The 21926-nt window shown below is 37.4% G+C and overlaps 1 protein-coding gene across 10 annotated transcripts in view; it reads right to left on the bottom strand.

Moving 5' to 3' along the window:
* The window catches only part of RXFP1 (relaxin family peptide receptor 1), a 124688-nt gene that overhangs the window by 85898 nt on the left and 16864 nt on the right, over positions 1-21926 (bottom strand). Inside the window, exon 2 of one of the 10 annotated variants that reach the window (XM_025385031.1) lies at positions 16255-16945. The exons of the other annotated variants lie outside the window; for them this stretch is intronic. The gene's annotated coding sequence lies outside the window, so the exon portion shown is untranslated. The remainder of the gene's footprint in view (positions 1-16254; positions 16946-21926) is intronic. 10 annotated transcript variants of the gene reach the window in all.

Genomic DNA, 21926 nt, shown 5'->3' with positions numbered 1-21926 from the left:
GCGCCACCTCGCCCGGCTAGTTTTTTGTATTTTTTTTAGTAAAGACGGGGTGTCACCGTGTTAGCCAGGATGGTCTCGATCTCCTGACCTCGTGATCCGCCCGTCTCGGCCTCCCAAAGTGCTGGGATTACAGGCTTGAGCCACCGCGCCCGGCCAATCTTAAATATTTTTAAGTGATATTTTAAAAGTAACTTTTGGGCCAGGTGTGGTGGCTTATGCCTGTAAGCCCAGCACTGTGCGAGGTCGAGGCGGGCAGATATCTGAGGTCAGGAGTTGGAGACCAGCCTGGCCAACGTGGTGAAACCCCGTCTCTACTAACAATGCAAAAAGTTAGCCAGGTTGGTGGCGGGCGCCTGTAATCCCAGCTACTAGGGAGGCTGAGGCAGGAGAATCACTTGAACCCAGAAGGTGGAGGTTGTAGTGAGCCGAGATTGTACCACTGCACTCCAGCCTTGGCAACAAGAGTGAAACTGTCTCAAAAAAAAAAAAAAAAAAAAAAACTTTAAAATGTTGAGATAATCTCAAACTGAGAAGTTGCAAGTATTGGATAAAGAACATTTCCCCACCACCCCACCATTTGAGAGTAAGTTTTTGACCTCATGCTCTGGCACCCTTAAATACTTTAGTGTTTCCTACAAACAAGAACATTTTCCTATGTAAATAGAACCATTAAAATCAGGAATTTAACATGGAGTTGTTACTACCACTTAAACTTCAGAACCCATTAACATTTATATATTGCCCCCACAAAATGTCCTTTATAGTATAAGGATCTGGTTTGGAATCACTCCTTGCATTTAATTGTCACATTTCTTTAGCCTGTTTTCATTTTCATGGCCTTGATACTTGAAAAACGCGACAATTATTTTGTAGAATGTTCCTGAATTTGGGTTGTCTGATGTCCATCATAATTAGATTCAGGTTATGCATCTGTGGCATGAAATTAACACAAGTGATGCTCATTTCAACCTGTCAGGTAGTACAAGGTGTTCATTTTTTCCATTAGTGATTTCACTCAAATTCCTTTGTAATTAATACACATTTTGTAGAGGGGTACTTTCAAACTGCAAAAATACCTTTCCTCATCAAAATGTTAATTTATTCATTTACTTATTTCTATCAGGTAGACTTATGGCTTCCTATTTGTTCAATGGGTTACAATCTGTTGATTATTATTATGTATTCTGATGTGCGAGTTGTCTCGAATCGGACCAGTAGGAACTCTTTTAACCTAGCTTTGGTGTCTTTGTAATACTTATGCCTCATTTTTTGAGCACTTCCTTGCTTTCTGGCACTACAAGATGTTTCAGGATCATCTTGCATTTTCCCTGCTATAGCCCTGTAACCAGCCATTTCTCTAAGGAGCTCTGGGTCCTCTCTGGGTAGCATGGTATTTAGAAGCCAAGATGTAGACTCAAGGTAAGCTCATTGATAGTGGGGTATCACTGCCACCAGGTCTCTTTAGTGGACAGACTAGGAAATACATGTATGGTTATTCATACATACACACATTTCCATCTATATTAATTTTTCTGTGTTTCTAGATACTGAAAACTATGAGTCCATGTCCAGTTCCTATCCAACACTACAGGCTCAGTCTCATTTTCTCCCTTTGCATATCGGTTACTCCCTTTCCTGACAATGAGAAGCCTGCTTTCTATTAACTTAATATATTTATTATCTTGACAGATCCTCTTTCCTGCATGGATGCTCTCCTTGCCTTACTCAGTGCAGACTCTCACTTACATAAGCACTCTCCCCACCCTGTTTAGGACCAGGCACCAGCCCCCTCTAAGGATGCCCTTCTCACCCCAGTGGAACTCCTCTCTGGACCACTACTCTATCACACTCAACACAGAAAAATACCTTCTTCTGATCCACCAAATGACTTTAGAACTCAGTTGTTTGGGAATAGAAGTAGAAAGGCGAGGGGCCAGTAAGTGATGTTTATAGGGAAACTTTGTGAAAGTCTAAAACAAAAAGCATTTCCTTTTTAGCATGGAACCATATCCTTAAGAATAGCAATAATTCACAGTGCAATAACACAAATCAATAGAAAAAATGCTATTGAGTCCCTCTGGAAAAGTATGCCCAAAGAGTGACAGAAGTAATAGTTCCTAGAAGAGCAAGTAAACATGCTCTCGTTGTGTAACCCAGCGATCCATCTGCCCTGAATGCTGTTTTTGTCCTGAACCAGCCTAAATATTTCAGTGGTTGACAATGTTTTTAAGCGGTTGACAATTTTGCGAGGGTGAGAGACAACAGAGTTTATATTTCAGTGCAAATTATCTTAACTATCCTCTTTAGACTGACAGTTGTCATGAAGTCTCTCTGGCTTGGAGGATGAAAGGGATTCAGCTTTTCCAGCACTGTTTCCAGCCTCCCTGGCTGCCACTGTTCTTAAGGTTTGGATCTGCCCTCAGCTCCTGGATCTTTTATTTATTTCTCACGCAAAGTAATTCATTCTTCTTCCAAATATGTGTATAACCAGAGGTAGGTGCTTAGATCTGCTTAAAAGGCAGTAGGGATTATATATAACAATTTAAAAATGTCCCCCACCCCTGTACTCTGGTAGCTTTTCCAAAATATCTCTACATGTGGAACTGTCAGGATATGGGGTAAAATATGAAAACACGTTGTTATTGGAATGTGAACGATCAACATTTGCAACGAATAGGGTCCTTCAGGTATGACTGGAATGCCAACTTTTGAATAGTTTAGTGTTGGAATTGTCATATTTATGACTCCTAAAGGCTGTAAATTAGGTAGCCCAATAACAAAATTTCTAAGATCAGACCTTACATTAAGTTTTTTTAAAGTAATTGTGCTGTTATAATGTTATATTATATAATTATGTTATAACATTATATAATTATGTTATATAATTGTAATAACATTATATAATATAACATATAACAATATATAAATATAACATAATTATATAATTATAATTATATAATGTTATAATCATAATTATACTTATATGTTATAATTTATAATGTTATACCATAATTATGTAATTATATAATTATGGTATAACATTATGTTATATGTAATATGTTGTATGTTATATATGTTATATGACACATATAACATGTTATAGCATATATAACATATATAACATATATAACATAACATTATACATTTGTATATGACATATTATATTGTTATAACATTATAACAATATGTTATAATGTATATACCATATAACATAATATAACATATAACATTATATATACATAACATTATATAATATAATGTTATAATGGCTACAGTGTCACTAGGTAATAGGAATTTTTTGGCTCCATTGTAATCTTATGGGACTGCTGTCATATACAGGGTCTGTTCCATTGCTAACTGAAATGTTCTATGACTGTATGTTACAACTCTGTAAGTTGTAGAATACTTATAATAATGCAAATGATTTATTGTTCATAGAAATGCAGATTATGTGTGACAGATAGATACAGATTGTCAGATACATTGATTATTGCCCCATAGATTATTGGTCTCTTTTGCATGTGTTAATCAGATTTATTTCAGTATTCCTGTTGGCGTGTGTGTGTGTGTGTGTGTGCTGAATTCTCCTTTGAGTTATTTGTAACACCTTACTGGTTCTCTCATTAGCAAATGAATTAAAGTCTTTGAGGTCTCTGAGACATTTTTATTTTATATTTATATGAATATCATTATGTTACCTCCTCTTCCTTCTCCTTTCACTTCTACTTCTTTTTAAATTATCTTTTAACAGGTGTGAGGACCCACTCAGAATCCCAGGGCTGGTACAAAGATTATTTTAAGGTGAAGACATTTGAGAATCAACAGATACCAGATGCAGAAAGAAGCTTTCTCAGAGCTTCCTCTATCTGACTAAAATCTGAAACTTCTGGGAAATAATCCTTCCCTAAATTCCCTCTTTTGGGTGAGTCTACTCCCAGGAGAGAAGCCGACAGTAAACCTGTCATACATCCCTTCCCTGGGGAAATTCATATCCTTAAAGGATGGATAGGCTACATGAACCTGCCTAAACAAACATCATCACAAACTTTATCTCCTGTTTTTTTCTTCTAAAAATCCCTTTGTCCTTTCTAAAGAAATGATTTTCTTCCCATGGAAGCCTTTTCTTCCTCTCCCTTTCCCCTACTTAGTTAGGAAAATTAGCCTCTAACTTTAACCGTTTGGCAAGCTGGCTATTACTTTAGTTAGCTGCCATATGTATACAAATCAGCCTCTTCTTGGTTTAATTTGCAGGTTCCCAGTCCTTGAACATAAGGGCAAAGAAAAAGTGTTTCCTCTGGGACACAGATCTAACTTGAACGCAGAGGATCTGTACTTTAGGATCAACTGCCCCGGAGGGGTGTGCACTCAGGGTTCCTTTAACAAAAGCTTCAGGTGGAATCATCCCAGTTATAGAAAACTCAAGATATATATCCTGGCAAAAAAAAATTGTTGGCTTAAAAGTAACCTCAGCTTGTTTGAGATTAAACTCTTGTTGATCTGTTATGATAAAATTCTCCCCTTAATAAATATGTGTATTTTAAACCGTGATAAATTTTAGAATATAGAGATAAAATTAATCAAACGTATAGTATTGGCATTACATTTTAATGTGGGAATAATCTGTGCTTATTGGGGGGTTGGAGTGTTTTTTTATGATTAAGAGAATTAGGCAATTAAGGAATAACAGATGAACTTACTAATTTCAACTTAAAACAGGTAATTAGGTTCAAACTTGTGATTTTATGTCATAAGAGAATTCAAGTGTGTAAGCAGCACTGGATTATTTAAGATAACTTGACATTTACTATATTTAAAATATGTTTTATTGGATTTTCTAAAGTTTTTAAGCACGCATTTAAAATACAGGTTGAGGCTGGGTGCAGTGGCTTACGCCTGTAATCCCAGCACTTTGGGAGGCTGATGCAGGTGGATCACTTGAGGTCAGGAGTTCGAGACCAGCCTGGCCAACATGGTAAAACCCTGTCTCTACTAATAATACAAAAATTAGCCGAGCATGGTAGCACACGCCTGTAATCCTGGCTACTCAGGAGACTGAGGCACAAGAATCACTTGAACCCGGGAGGTGGAGCTTGCAGTGAGACAAGATCACACCACTGCACTCCAGTCTGGGTGACAGAGTGAGACTCTGTCCAAAAAAAAAAAAAAACAAAAACAAAAACAAAAAAACAGGTTGTGTACTTCTTATTCAAAATGCTTGGGAACCTAAGAGTTTTAGATTTCAGATTTTCTTAGATTTTGGAATATTTGCAATGACATTCTCAGATATTTTGGAAATGAAACCCAAATCTAAACATAGAATTTATTTGCTTCATATATACTTTATACATATGACCTGAAAGTAAGTTTATACAATATTAAAATGATTTTATGCATGAAACAGTTTTGACTGCATTTTGGCTGCAACCAATTACATTAGGTCAGGTGTGGAATTTTCCACTGTGACATCTTGTCAGCGCTCAAGAAGTTTCAGAGTTCAAAACATTTCGGATTTCAAAATTTCAGATTAGGGATACTCAACTTGTATTTAGAATAAAATTAATCGTTACATTTAAGATGCTGTTTAAAACAGTTCATTATACTTTGTCTTGAATGAGACTGGTTAAAAGTTCAATTTTTTCAACTCGAGTTAAACATTTATAATCTAAAAAGTGAAGGAGATTGGTTTTATTTTACAAGATTTATAAGTAGAAAATAGGTTTGTAAATTGAAGTTAAAGGTTGAAGGGAAACATGGTTTTTGAATTTGTTTTTTGAATTTGTTTCTATAATAAAAGCATATAATTTTAAACCCAAGTATAATAGACGCTGTTGGTTTGTTGATTCAACAGTGATTCCCAAAACCTTCTCTTTTGTTGCTCGTCCATTAAAGCGGTTGGAAAGCAAAATACTTTCTTCCCCAGCTGGCCGGCTTCTCGGTGTCTGAGGGGCACAGTTCCGGCCAGTGAGACATGGGCAGACATCTGCTGAGGAAGTCCTGGAGGTGCTAGCTTTCTTGATACAAGAGATGGATGGGGCTGTTGTCTTCCACCTTCTTTCTGCCTTGAACATGATGGGATGATTGTGTGAAACTGCAGCAACGGTTTTGCATCTATGAGGCAACACATATGCTGGCAAGACCAAGAAAACTCACAGATACCTACAAAATGCCAACCCTGGAATCATCAGGCTACTCGGACTCCTCTTTAGGTGAGAAAAACAAACCCTTCTTTGTTTAGGCCACGCCGGGTCAGGTTTTCCTTTGTTGCCAGAAAATACATCAAGAAACTCAGGAAACTCCAAAGTGTTCTTTCTGCAGAGCCATTCCAGATGTGAAAAAGCTCATGTTGGCAATTTACTTGAAAGGGTGATTGAAGGAGTAAGTGAAAGACTGATGGGGCTTGTAGGGACAGCAGTAGAAGGAGTCCAAGCTCTCTGAGCCTCAGGTATGAACTGCCATACAAATTCTTTCAGCGTTGGTGGGGTGAGTGGTCCCTGTTGGGCTAATTGGGAAAAAAATCATCCCTGAACTATTACATCTTTCTCTGGGACTCAGTCTACTGGAAGCCCCAAGAGAAATGTCTGGGAAGTAAAAAGATGGCTTAAGGTGTGGAGATATTGTTGGGACTGATATGTAGACAATACTTTATGTGATGTGCTCAGTGTAATAGGATGGTCTCAGGCAGCCTGCCAGCTTCATTACCTACAGCTACCTGGGTTAGTTACATCCATGCAGCTGAAGGAGAAAAAGCCAGAGGAAAGCTTTCATCCTTTTTCTTCCTGTTAAGTATTTCATAGTTCTGAGGTTTCTCTGACCCGAGGTTAGTTTGATTTCACTTATCAAGCTTATGGAAATTCACTAATATCAGTGCAACAGTCAGAAATACTTAACAGAAAAATTATTGTAGAATTGTGTAAAGATACCAATTTGCCATTGAAAAGACAACTGCAATTATATGAAGAATTTCTACCTTCCTAGTTTGCATGATACCATCTTGTGCTTCACATTAAAGTAGAAAAAAGTAGCTTTTCTTTTTGTTGTAAATACATCAACCATAAAATTATAATTCACAGCCGCTTGTCTTAATATTGGATACGTAATGGGTATATGAATTTTTTTTTTAAAGCACATCTATTACTAGTATAGGGGAAAAAAAGCTTAGTATTGGGAATCAATGCAGTGGGGCAGGGAGGTCTAGCCTTCATTTGTCACCTTTCTAGATCTGTGACCTTTAGTAAATTTTTTGAGCTTAAGTTTCATCATCTGGAAAATAAGTGGTTATATTAATCTAATGGTATTAAACATGGTTGAATAAAATTAGGGTTTCAGGAAGGTACATCAGTTTTTACAAGTCTTCGACTAGAATTTTATTTTTGTTTTTATTTTTTGGGGGATAGGGTCTTGCTGTTGTCCAGGCTGGAGTGCAGTCGCATGATCATAGCTCACTGCAGCCTCTAACTCCTGGCCTTAAGCAATCCTCCTGCCTCGTCCTCCCAAAGTGCTGGGATTACAGGCCCTAGCCACTGTGCCCAGCCAGAATCTTATTTTTCAAAATACATTTTAAACTAAAAAATGGATAGTAAAGGCATATATAACTTTGTTAAATATGTAAAAATTTTAACACAGTGTAAATAGTCAACATTTTAACTTATGCAACCAGATTAACCTTTTTTTGTAAACACAGATCTTGAATAACCATCTTTCCAGCTTTGTTTAAATGAAGAGTGAGATTTCAAAATCTGTTGAGGCTAATATTATGACAGCTGTCACTTAAAATTTTTGTGTTCATATTTGGTTGCATGATTATTATTGATTGGTTCTATAATAAATATATTTTGTGAATGTATTGAGAAGTTTTAAAAATATTGATCACTTAGCTTGCTTCTTCAATTATACTCTTTCATGTCTACAGCTTTTCTGTACCCAAAAGCTATTTTTTCTATACATGACCAGCAGCAACCTCGTCTAGAATTCATATCAATTCAGGATTTCTCAGGCCTTCAAAATCTATGTTCAGTTTTGATAATCAAATGTATTTTATACCACTTCCCTAAGGTTTTGATGTATTTCTCATAGGGGTGAATATATATCTTGCTTAAGACTATATAACTTTTGTGGCTCCCTACCAACCAAGAAAATTTAGTTCAGCTTTATTTTTTTGTAGTTATTAAGAAAAGAATGAGAAATAGTTTTCCCAAACATAAACTTATATTAAAATATTGAATGTGTTATGCCAAACCACACGTGCCCTACTCTACCCATTGCCCCATTCCAATAGGCTACTCTTTACTGAGATTCTCTGTTTAGACGACTCTGTCTTGTTTGCCCATGAATAAGGAAGGCTCAATGATTTCTTGATATGAAGCCTAATTGGAGGAAGCAACTACTTTCCACTCTTTCTGTGTTCCTCCTGGTTGTGTGTGCATTTGCAAATGTATGCACCAAGCATTAGAGCACACAGAATGAGGACACCAATGAGGAAGGTGGTGGCTTCATTTGAATAATTTTTCCTGCTTATTTTAAAATTAAACTTATTTACTGCTAAAGGTGAGAGCCAGTTCCTTTCTCAGATCAAGAACAAATAGGTGAGATAGAAAAGTTTAAGAAAATGGGATGTGATGCAGATTTCAGTAGGCTCACCTTACAGGAAAAATGTGTGGCTTAGGAGTGGATGCATTTCTCAAGATGTTTTGAAGGCTTTCTGATCAAATCAATAAAGTATTTAATATATCTGAATATATCTATGCACTAGGAGTTTGTAAGGCAATGGGATTAGGACATTCATACTTTTAACAGAGATTGGGTAGCAAAAGAAACTGAGGATGGAATTGAAACACCTAGTGGAACTCCAGTGCAGCAGTGGACAGTCAGTGAAGGTGACTCCATGACAATGATGAGGCATTTGGCTCTTTCAGCATGGATTAACTTAACACTTAATGTGGATACAAATGTATCTTGCTGCTAGTGGTACTTAAAATTAGACTTTTTGAATTACAGTTTTTAATTTGAATATTCTCAACTCATGTAAAAACCATTCATAGGCTGGGCACAGTGGCTTATGCCTGTAAGCCCAGCTTTGGGAGTCTGAGGCTGGAGGATTCGTTGGAGTCCAGGAATTTGAGGCTGCAGTAAGCTCTGATGGTCACCACTGCACTACTGCCCTCCAGCCTAGGTGACAGAGGAGACCCTGCCTCCAAACAAACAAACACACTCATACTTTAAGGAATTTATCAATTAATTAAAAAATTTACTAACTGAAAAACTACTCCAACTTAGGTGACAGAAGACACCCTGTCTCTAAACAAACAAACAAACAAACTCATACTTTAAGGAATTTATCAATTAACTAAAAAAATTTCTTCACTGAAAAACTACTCCAACACATACAAACCTAAATTATTAGTTCAAAATTTGAGAGCAACTTGGAAACATTCTTAAACATTTAAATCCCAACAGCAGAAACATTTAAAAATTATTTACTTTAAAAATTGATACATACATATCAATTATAATACAGTAATTATATACATATTTGGGGGATATAATTTGATTTTTCCATATATCTCTATGTTGTATAATGATTCAATTAGGGTAGTTAGTGTATCTATCATCTCATGCATTTATCATTTCTTTGTGGTGAGAACATTCAAAAGCCTCTCTTCTAGCTATTTCATAATATATAATAATTTACCTTTAACCACAGTCACTCTACTGTGTAATAGAACACTGTAATTTATTCCTCCTATGTAATTGTAACTTTGTATCCTTTGACCAATCTCTTCCCATCCTTCTCTCTGCTCTGGTCACCACTGTTCTACTCTGTGTCTAGGATACTATGATATCACCTTTTATAAAAGGATTGCTGGATCATATGGTAGTTTTATTTTTAATGTTTTGAGGAATCTCCATATTGTTTTCCATAATGTCTGTACTAATTTCCTGCCAGCAGTGTGGAAGGGTTCCCATTTCTCCACATCCTTGCCAATACTTGTTTTCTTTTTTGATAATAGCCATTCTAACTGGAGTGAGGTGGTATCTCATTGTGGTTTGATTTGCATTTCCCTGATGATTAGTGATGTTGAGCATTTTTTCATATATCTGTTGGCCAGTTGTAGGTTTTTATTTGAGAAACGTCCCTTAAGGTCTTTTGTCCATTTTTCAATTGTGGTTTTTTTTTCTGTTAATTTTCTTATGTATTTTGGATATCAACTCCTTGTCAAATGTACAGTTTGCAAATATTTTCTCCCTTTCTGCAGGTTGTCTTTTCACTCTGTTAATTTCCTTTGCTGTGCAAAACCTTTTCAGTTTGATATAATCCATTTGTCTATTTTTGCTTTTGTTGCCTATATTTATGAGGTGTTATTTAAAAAATCGTTGCCAAGCCCAATGTGGTGAAGTATTCCCCTTATGTTTTCTTCTAGCAATTTCATAGTTTTGCGTCTTACATTTAAGTCTTGAATTCATTTTGAGTTGTTTTTTGTATATTGCAAGAGTGAGGGTTGTAATCTCATTCTTCTACATGTGGATATTTTATTTTCCCAGAATCATTTATTGAAGAGACTGTATTTTCTCCAATGTGTGGTCTCGGCACCTTTGTCAAAACTCAGAAACATTTTAAATGAAGCATTTAAATCTTCTTTTCCTTCTGAAAATTCTTTTTCTGAGGATGAATCATTTCCCTCTGACTATAGAATTGTGCGCATTGTCTGCATTTCATGGGGTCTGTGTGAGTGGCGCACAGAGAAGGAAAAATGCTGTAACCTGTGCGCACCTATTGCACCTTTCTCTTTGACATTATTTGGTTCCCAATGTAATTCGAAGACCAAAGCCAGAGAGCAAGTACAGTGAAATATTTTTATAATGTGCTTTTGAGAAAATTGCACCCTTTCATACAGTAAGGTGACTATGCTATGGCCGGTTATCATTTTTGGGGGGACACATAGTTTGACCTGAGTTATAGTCAAATCATAAATTCCTGTCTCAGAGCTAAAACCTTAAGGGTTTCAGTAAACATTTCTTGGGAACTAAGTTCTTAGTGACTTATCATTGAATGGAATAAACTAAGCTTTTTACTCTCTTACAGATTCTGACAGAAATGCAAAAACACAGTTTATGTCTAGGGAACTCAAGTAAACAACAACTCAGTAACACTATAACCCTCATTCTGTAACAACATTAAATGTTAATATGGAAAATGTTAACATCATTGCTCTGAAATCAGTGCAGTCACAGTTTTGTTTACTTACATCTAAAATAAAGTAATAGGTTGTAATTGATACATTTAATTGAAATATTTTCCACCAAGCATCAGATTTACTTTATTTTCTTAAAATAAAGTATTGTGTATATTGGAGCTTTACAACATGATATTATGAGATACATATAGCTAGTAACATGGTTACAATAGCGAATCAGATTAAAATATTTATCATTTCTAATTAAAATATTTATAGTGTTTCTGTACAGCTATGACTTTTTCAAGCACTAAGAGTTTAATTGTACTCTATAACTTATTTCCAGCATTTGACATCCTCTTACAATCTATGAAAAATATTCAATATACGTATTTTTTTTTACATCATTGCCCCCAGTCTCAAAGTGTATAAATAATTTGCTAAAATGCCTTGTTAGGAAGTAAAATTAAACAACAAAACACAAAAGAAAACCAAAAAGGAAACCATACACAAAGACAAACTTTCCCTATATTCAATTCATTTTTTTTTTTTGACAGAATCTCACTCTGTTGCGCAGGCTGGAGTGCAGTGGTGTGATCTCAGCTCACTGCAACTTCCACCTCCTGGGTTCAAGCGATTCTCCTGCCTCAACCTCCCGAGTAGGTGGGATTACAGGTGCACACCACCATGCTCGGCTAATTTTTGTATTTTTAGTAGAAATGGGGTTTCACCATGTTGCCCAGGCTGGTCTCGAACTCCTGGATTCAAGCGATCCACCCGCCTCAGCCTCCCAAAATGCTGGCATTACAGGTGTGAGGGTCCGTGCCCAGGCTGATTCATTTATTTTTAAAGATAATTTTTATCTTCAATCAGGTCTATCAATAATGATTTCAGATATCCAGAAACAAATTAAACAAACTATGATTATAAATAGAGGATTTAAAAATAAATTATATGGTACAATTACAGAACTATAAATTCATAGCACAGGTATATACAGTTCAACAATTTGAAAAATGAAGTAGCTCTATATCCACTGATATAATAAGTTGTTTAAGGCATATCACTAAGTTACAGAAAGTATGTTGAAGAATAATCTATATAGTTTGCTCTTATTTGTATAAGATAAAAGACACATATGCTAATGTTTATAAACTTACGGTATGTTAACACAAAACTGCCAACAGTGGTAGTCTTTGGGAAGTGGACCAAAAATGGCAGAAGAAAGTGGGGATTTTACCTTTCAGTTTATATGCTTAGGAAAAATTTGACTTGTTTTTAAAAAGTGAGTATTCCTTTAATAATTAAAAAAATCTCTGATGTTATTTACAGATAATTCAAGAGTGTAAAAATATGGTTTCTTAGCTATATATAAAAAATCATTGAATTGTAATATTAGTTTTCTCTGGATATTTTGTAACAAGGTGGGACTAAGCTAGTTGTTCTTAATGGGGATGATTTTGGACCCGGGGAACATTTGGCAGTGGTTGGGGACATTTTTGATTGTCACAACTTGGGGGTTGCTACTGGCATCTAGTAGGTAGAGTCCAAGGATGCTGCTAAGCATTCCTCAATGTATAGGGCAGTTCCCACAAATATTTATCTGTCCGAAAATGTCAACAGTGTCCAGGATGAAAAATCCCGAACAAAGCATTGGTGAATAATCAGTGGGAAACCATTCAGGGCCATTTTTGGGGCTTAGAAAGTGATATCCCAAAGTATGGCACTTTAGCATACTGAATACTTTGAACTGGAGGACACTGGAAGGGGCTCAGAAGTAAAGTCTCTCTCTGACCTTCTCCTGCCCTTCTTTCTCCTATCCCCCTTCCTCCTCCAAGGCAGGCCATAGAAACTAGAATCCCTTTCCCCCCAAATCAGCCATAAAACCTAGAAATATGACTCCAACCTTCCCCTGCCTTTCTGTGTAAGAGCTAGCCATAAAGAAATCCTCTGACTTAACTCGTCTGAAAGTAGATAATAAGACCTTCCAGAAGATGGCCTACCTTGTACCTGTACAAATCCTCAAAGTGCATCTCTCCATGGGTCACCCTCCTGTCTCTGCTTCCTTGCTGTTGTTATGGATGAGCTGTCTTTGCCTCTGTCCCATATCAGTCCTTCACCTGAGCTTCCAGTTCCATCCCCTCTCTCCTACTCAGGACACATTTTAGCAACTCTCCCTTTCTCTCTTAAGTATCATCAATGTTTACCTCTTTCCTAACTTATTCCCTGAAAACATGCTTTGTGTATCTCTTCTTAAAACAGAACAAAACAAAAAATATTTTCTTGATTCAATTATCTGTGCCACTTATATATTGCCATTTCCTATCTCTCCTTTTTAGCAAAACTTGTCAAAAAATTTCCATACTGGTGTCTCTGATATTGTTATTTTTTAAGAGAAAGGATCTTGCTCTATTGTCCAGGCTGAAGTGCAGTGGCATGATCAGAGCTCACTGTAGCCTCAAATCTCTGAACTCAGGTGGTCCTCCCACCCCAGCTTCCCAAGTAGCCAGGACTTCAGGAGCATTCCACCACTCCTGGCTATTTTTTAATTTTTATTTTTGTAGAGACAGAGTCTTGCTATGTTGCCTAGGCTGGTCTCAAACTCCTGGGTTCAAGCAATCCTCCTGCCTCAGCCTCCCAATGTGCTGGGAATACAGATGTGAGCCATAGCACCTAGCCATCTTATATAATTTTTGTGTTTAGCTTTACTTTTGAAGTTTTGGAAATCTGTTGAACATAACATTAACCTTTAGTTGTAAATTGGGGTTCCCATGCTGAACAATGCAGTGATACCTTTAGGGCCCTTTGAGGGCATTTTTGTCCTATAAATTTTGTCACAGACTCTTACCAACTTTTTATAGTTTTCATCACAATTTTCTACCAGCTGTTGCTTCTACTATCATTAATTTGTCTGCCTCTGTAGTCTCATTATTCTAATTCCCATTTCTACTTTGTAACTTGAAACTGCTGTGGCCAAAAACATAGCTACTTGGACATGTTAGATTTCTATGTGAAAGTGAGCAAATAAGCTCTGAATGAGGGCCTAAAACAAGACGGGATGTTTTCCCTTTTTTTAATGCCTAGGTTTTGAAATATCAAAGTTTTCGAGGGTCTAGGATAAGTAATTCTCAGATGAGTAAGATGTTGTCATAATCACAAGTTCACATTCAGTAAGCATTTATTGAATAAATGTATCTATTTCCCAATACATAAAGTGTCTGACGTTTCATATTTATACATTTCTAGCCATGAATTTTGTACTTATACATTTCTAGCATCTGTCTCAAACTATGACAAAACTCTTTTCTTGACTATCCAACTATCACATTTTATTCCTACTTACTGGTGCGATAACAGTCAGTTTTATTGATTTATGTTGGTAGTGCAGCCAAGAAATAAAAATCCTAAATTAAGGGCAGTTGTATTTCTTCTTAACAGCATTTCCATTTCACACCTTATTTCCATGCCTACTGCCTCAACTGTGATTCTGATCTGTATTAGCTCACGTCTGATAACACGTTTTTAATAACTTCCTTTGTGACACTTTAGCCTTATTGTCAAAGTGTCCCCAACTGGTCTCAACATACTTTTCTTTTTTTTTCGAGTGTCTTTATTTTTTAAAATTTTCTTTATATATTTTTTTAAATTTTAATTTTTAAAATTTTTTTTAAAAACTTTAAATTTTCTTTCTTTATTTTTGTAACAAGGTCGCATTCTGTCACCCAGGCTGGAGTAACCAGTGGCATGATCTTGGCTCACTGCAGCCTCGACCTCCTGGGCTCAAGCGATCCTCCTATCTTAGTCTCCTGAGTAGCTGGGATTATAGGCACATGCTACCACACGTGGCTACATTTTTATATTTTTTGTAGAGACAGGGTTTCACTACGTTGCCCAGGCTGGTCTTGAACTCCTGGGATCAAGCAATCCATTCACCTCGGCCTCCCAAAGTGCTGGGATTCCAGGCATGAGCCACAGTGCCTGGCCTATATTTATTTTTAATTGAGAAGTAAAAGTTGTACATATATATGGTGTACAATGTGGTATTTTGATATATGTATACCCTGTGAAATGATTAAATCAAACTAATTAACATATTCATCATTGTACTTGCTTATCATTTTTTTGTGGTGAGAACATTTAAAATCTACTCTCTTAGCAATTTTCAAGTGTATAACACATTATTACTAACTATAGTCACCATGCTGTACGACAGATCTCTGGGAATTATTTTTTAATTCTTATTTGTTTCAGTCACTTGCTTCGTCCTTCTCTTTGTTGCACTTGTGCAACAAAGAGAAGTGTAAGAAATCACATTTTTTGGCCAACATCTCTCCATTTTCCCCCAGACCCTGGTACTCACCATTCGACTCTCTACTTGTATGAGTTTGGCTACTTCACATTCTACATATAAGCAGGATCTTGCAATAGTTGTCTCTCTGTGCCTGACTTATTTCACATAGCATAATGTCCTCTAGGTTCATCCATGTTGTCACAAATGACAGTTTCTTTCTTTTAAAAGGCTGAGTGATATTCCATTATGTATATATACCACATTTTCATTATCCATCATCTGTTGATGGACACTTAGGTCCATAACCTAGTTTTAAAACTGAATAGTCTGTTACATTGACTCCTTTCACTTTGGTCAGTAGTTTTTTTTTTTTTTTTTTTTTTCTTTTTCTTCATATTTTTGAGCATTTAATATGTTTTAGGCACCAGGCTATGCACTTTGCATGCTTTGTTTCACTTTATCTTCATAAAACTCCATTAAGTAAGTTCTAATATTATCATGATTTTATAGTTTAGGAAGCTAAAGCATAGAGGAATAAATTGCTTGGAGATCATGGAACCAGTAAGTGGTGGAAATGGGATTCAGATGCAGATCTGTCTGATTCCAGAACACGTGTTCTTAACCAATGGGCCTCTACTAATTCCCCATATAGACTTGCTTATGAACCCTGAAAGGTTATTGATACTTCTACCTCTCTTTTTTGGACTTACGGCAGTGTTCCTGAATATCTTCTTTTTCACCTATTTAGATCTCACCCTTTAAGATCAAGGTCAATTATAGCTTCTAACTTACTTCCTCTATGACCGTGTCCATTCTGGGTAGGCCGTTCCTCTTTTGAAATCCTTCAGGGCAAGGATGAGATGCTATCTCATCAGAGTATTTTCTGTTTGTGTGGCTCAGGGCATTCCAAGTTATTGTCCCACAAGGTCAGCAACAGACATTATGTATGTAAATAGACACACTTCTCAACAGAGATATTGGAGACGGCAGCTTTACAAACTCAGACTCGTGGTTCATTTGGAACAATGATTTCCAATGAAGACAGTGGTTCTAGATTCTCCTTCATTTATATTTACGAAGTAAATTAAAACAATAAAAAGATGGTTCTCTTGTTAGTTTTTCTCTTTATAGACATTTCTAGAAATAAACAGCTGAACTGATCCAACCTCATGGGAATCTTTATATTTAAATGCCCAAGGTAGGGACAAAATGGACCAAACAGGGCAGAATGCAAAAATATGCACCAAGAATCCTCAGAGGCAGATATTACTATATTGGTATTCAGCAGAGTTTTGCTTTATTCTTGGATGTGCCATTAAATTGATGGGCAAATTTGGCATGCTACTCTGTCTTACTGGATTTTAGGTTTTCTTCTGTGTCAAAAGAAGGGGCAGTACCAGCTGTTGTAATATTATTTGATTCTAGGTGGGAGATGGAGTGTTAATAAAAAATAGTTTGAAATTTCATTCTTCAGGAGGAAATACTAGGGAAAGATAAATGAAGAAAAACAGAAAAAATATGAAATGGAATGGACAAGTGGGGAATAAATAAATATAAATACTGACTGGGAGGGCTCAGGGAAACTGTTAGTTGCCTACCGATTCTCCATTTCCCATTTTCCTGTTAACACAACCCCTATCTTGTTTGTAGGGACACTGTGTTCTGCACATTAGATGAGGTGACTGCCCCAAGCAATAAAGTGACTCCTGTTTCTGGCTTTCCCTGTTTCCTTGGCAGTAAGGTGGGACTGTGTGACCCAATTCTGACCATGAGACCTAAAAACTAGAAATCTTCTTGGGAATTTTTTGGAAAAGCCATTGCTTTCCTGATAATGGGGGGAGAATCCTGCTTTACATCACTCTTCCCCTTCTTCCTGCTTTGAACATGAACTCGATGTCTGGAGCGACAGTAGCCATCTTTCCATCTATTAGGAGTCAATGTAACATAAAAACCAGTGCCTGAAGAATAGACGAATGGGAAAGGTAGGAAGAACCTAGGAGCCTCAGGGCACAGCTGAATAGCTGCTGCAATGCCAGCAAGCACTTACTTCTGGGTGGGTGTGTGTGTGTGTGTGTTACACTCTTAGGTTCAGGGGTACATGTTCAGGTTTGTTATATAAGTAAACTCATGTCATGGGGGTTTATTTTCAGATTATTTTGCCACCCAGTTACTAAACCTAGTACCCAATGGTTATTTTTTTCTGCTCCTCTCCCTCCTCCCACCCTTCACCCTCAAGTAGGCCCCACCCAGTGTCTGTAGTTCCCCTCTTTGTGTCCATATGGACTTTGTTTATGTGAAAAAAAAAATTCTTAAATTCTTATTTGTTTAAGTCACTGTTGCTTGGTCCTTCTCATTGTTGCACTTATGATGCATTTCCAACTGATACAGAAGGACTGATGAACACAGCAATACAGACTCTCTACCACGGAAAGGAGCAAAAGAACTGAAATTAAGTAAAGGAACCCTGCAATGATTGCCAAAAGCTGAAGGCAAGGTGTGGCGTTTAGGCTTATGGCTTTCGAAATGACTTGGAAAATTAGTCAGGATAGATAAATGTGATGTTTTTGTTTGAAGACTGGCTGACAACAATTAGAGGAACAAGTGAGATACAAAAGTAGGAAGTCCTGTGAGTCATAATTTTAAAGAAAAATTGAGGCAAATCTAAGGAGACACTTTAAAGGGAGACTAGTCCCTGAACATAACATGTAGCTTTCTTTCCTTGCTGTATTTTTACAGTAAGTTTTATAACAGTCTTGGGTTTGCAAAAGGTCTACTTTAGGTATGTACAAGTATGCTTGCATCAGACACACCTGAATTGAAGAATATTCTATGGAACAACTTGTCCATATTCTTCAATTCTCACAATGTCATTGTTTCCTGATTAAAGTTGATTATACAGCTGTGGTCACTGAATGCAATGTGTGATCCTGGACTGGAGCCTGGATTAGAAAAGCATCATTCTGGGCCTGGCGCGGTGACTCACGCCTGTAATCCCAGCACTTTGGGAGGCCAAGGCAGGCAAATCATGAGGTCAGGAGTTCGAGACCAGCCTGGTCAATGTGGTGAAACCCCATCTCTACCACAAAAAAAAAAAAAAAAAAAAAAAATAGCCATGGTGGCGCCTGCCTATAGTCCCAGCCCAGCTACTCGGGAGGATGAGGCAGAAGAATCGCTTGAACCCAGGAGGTGGAGATTGCAGTGAGCCGAGATCGCGCCACTGCACTCCAGCCTGGGTGACACAGTGAGATTCCATCTCAAAAAAAACAAAAACAAAAAAGAAAAGCATCATTCCCCCGCCACCCCTCATAAAGGATGTAATTGAGACGATTGCTGAAATACAGACTTCAGTTAAATAATATTATTTTTCAATGTAATTATATTTAGTAATTGTATGGGGGCTAAGAGACTGTAACTCTTTGGAGATACATGCTGAAATGCTTAGTGAAGGGTCATAATGTCTGCCACTGAGTCTCAAATGACTCAGCAAGAAAAAATATGTATGTATGTTTGGTGAGGGAGATAAAGTAAATGGGGAAAAGTGTTAACTATGAGTGAATCCAGGTGAAAGGTATATGGATGTTCATTGTACTACTTTTTTAATATTTGTGTATGGTGAATTTTCAAAATAAAATATTTTTAAAAAACAAGTTTAGGAAATATTTTTATCTTTTAGACTTGGAGCTGAAAGGGTTTCCAAGTTTTGAAATTGCCACTATTTTTAGAATATGTGACACCCCCTCTACCTAGAATTTGGGTGTATACTCACACAGTTTTTGAGTAAATATGAAATTACCCTGGACACTGTGTGTGTGTGTGTGTGCGCATGCGTGAAGCTCTCTGAGACTTCTGGGTATAAGTCACAAAGACTTAGAATGGCCAGTAATATTATTTATGAGATATTTAATTCCACTTCTCCTGTGTGTTCATAACTTGGAATCTGTGATTTCTTTCTTCCATCTTTAACCGAAAGGACAATTTCAAAGGCATTTAGAGACTTTGAGAGTTTGACAAGGTTTTTCTGGACATGATGCATAGTGGGGATCTAACCTTTTGTGGGAAAATAACAAAAAGCATGACTCTGAATGCCATCAAGGGCAGTCCAGGGCAGTGACTGTTGGCTGACTGCTGTCTACAGACTACAGAAAAGTGGCCACTGCTTCTTTTTTTTAGGATTGCTGTGGTGGCTATTATATTGTTAATGACATCTACTTGCCGGTGAGTTTAATTTTAATGTTTTCCATACAACTACTTATTATTCAGCAAAATCAAAGAGGCTGATTTAAATTTGAATACTGTGTTTTCCTGCTTTTGCCTTTCTTTTTGGAATTGCCACCACCTCAGACAACAGCAATCCCTAATGTGTGCTCCCCACACCTGAATGGCATGTTTACAGCACAGGCTAAAGTGTGGCTGCTGCAGGGCAGGGAGGGTCATTCTTAGACATTCCCAGATGTACTGTTGTGGGCTTTGTACAGGCTTCTTAAACTTCAGTTTCTTCTTCTGGAACAGGAGAATTACTAACGTCAGAGGCATTGGGGTGGGTAAAATATGGTGGAGACCTAGCGGGCTGCATTCCCAGGAGGTTAGGCATTCTTAGTCACAGGATGAGATGGGAGGTTGGTACAAGATACAGGTCATAAAGACCTTGCTAACAAAACAGGTTGCGGTAAAGAAGCCACCCAAAACCCCGCAAATCCAAGATGGTGACAAAAATGACCTCTGGCTTCTCACTGCTCATTATATGCTAATTATAATGTATTAGATTGCTAAAAGACACTTCCACCAGGGCCATGACAGTTTACAGATGCCATGGCAATGTCAGTTACCCTGTATGGTCCCAAAAGGGGAAAAACCCTCAGTTTTGAGAATTGCCTGCCCCATTTCCAGAAAACTCATGAGTAATCCACCCTTTGTCTAGCACAGAATCAAGAAATAAGTATAAGCTGCTGAGCAGCCCATGCCACCGCTCTGCCTATGGAGTAGCCATTCTTTCTTCCTTTACTTTCTTAATAAACTTGCTTTCACTTTATGGACTCACCCCAAATTCTTTCTTGTGTGAGATGCAGGAACCCTATTTTGGGGTCTAGATCGGGACCCCCTTTCTGGTAACAGTAACTACCCCCTGACAGGTTGTTTCGTATGATTAGATAAAATGAATGGATGTGCAAAATCTCCTCACTGTTACTTTTCACAGAAGTCTCAGTACTAGATGACAATTTCCCGTTTTTTCTAAACCCATTGCTCTTAACTTCCAGGTTAAGGTATTTCCAGATATTTCATTCCACTCCACCTGTGTGTTTATGACTTGAAATCTGTGATTTTTGTTTTCCATCTTTAGCCAAAAGGACAATTTCAAAGGCAGTTAGAGGCTGTTAGAGTCTGAGACAAGGTTTTACTGGACACGGTTAGTTCTATTGTAACTAATGACTGTACTAAAAATATACTTCCTAGATTCCACACCATCCAATCAATCATCAATCCATGAAATTATAAGCACCATGGGCCAAATACTATCTGAAATGCTAAGCAGCACATGTTGTCTAATTTGATGCTAAGACCCTCTCTGATATCAAGTAGATATTACATATGCCTTTTTTCTTTTATTATAAATGTATATCAGGAACTAGTTAATACTCTTCATCTTTTGTAGAGCACCCTCATCTCCAAACCTTTCCAGTTTGTCTTTTAATGAACAGAGCAAGTAGTCTGTGTTGCCAACTGCCTAACTTCCTCTTTCTATCCATGATGCTATCTCAATTTAATGCCTCCCATGGTGGGAGATGGTTGCTAATTCAGGTCACAGGGTGAAGTAGTGAGGAATGACTCATTTTCTCCCTCTTCCATCATACTCTCTTAATGCTTTTGCCACCTGGGCATGCTTTGAATGGCCCCTGCTCACCTGCCCATCTGTACTCATCTCGTTAGAACAATACATGGGTTGGATGCACATCTATGAAACGTGGAAGGAAGCACCCTTCTTTTAGAATTGAATTTTTTGCTCTTACTGCCCAGGCTGGAGTGCAATGGCGCGATCTCAGCTCACCGCAACCTGTTTTCCGCCTCCCGGGTTCAAGTGCCTCAGCCTCCCCAGTAGCTGGGATTACAGGCATGTGCCACAACACCCAGCTAATTTTGTATTTTTAGTAGAAACGGGGTTTCTCCATGTTGGTCAGGCTGGTCTCAAACTCCTGACCTCAGGTGATCTGCTTGCCTTGGCCTCCTAAAGTGTTAGGATTACAAGCGTAAGCCACTGCGCCTGGCCCCTATTCTTTCTCCCCGTAAAAAAAAAAAAAAAAAAAAAAAAAAATGCCTTTGGCTTCTCTCTCACAATTCATTTTGCATTCTCTCATCTTTTAGGAACAAAGAATTCTTTTAGCCCATCGCCTCCCACTTGCAATCCTTCAGCACCTGACCATCTGAAATGAGTCAATTTCTCATCTCTACTTCTTTCCCCAGAGTGCGAG

The sequence above is a fragment of the Theropithecus gelada genome, chromosome 5 (assembly GCF_003255815.1).
Source record: "Theropithecus gelada isolate Dixy chromosome 5, Tgel_1.0, whole genome shotgun sequence".
NCBI classification, from domain to species: Eukaryota; Metazoa; Chordata; class Mammalia; order Primates; family Cercopithecidae; genus Theropithecus; species Theropithecus gelada.
This window is presented reverse-complemented; position numbering and strand designations above follow the sequence as displayed.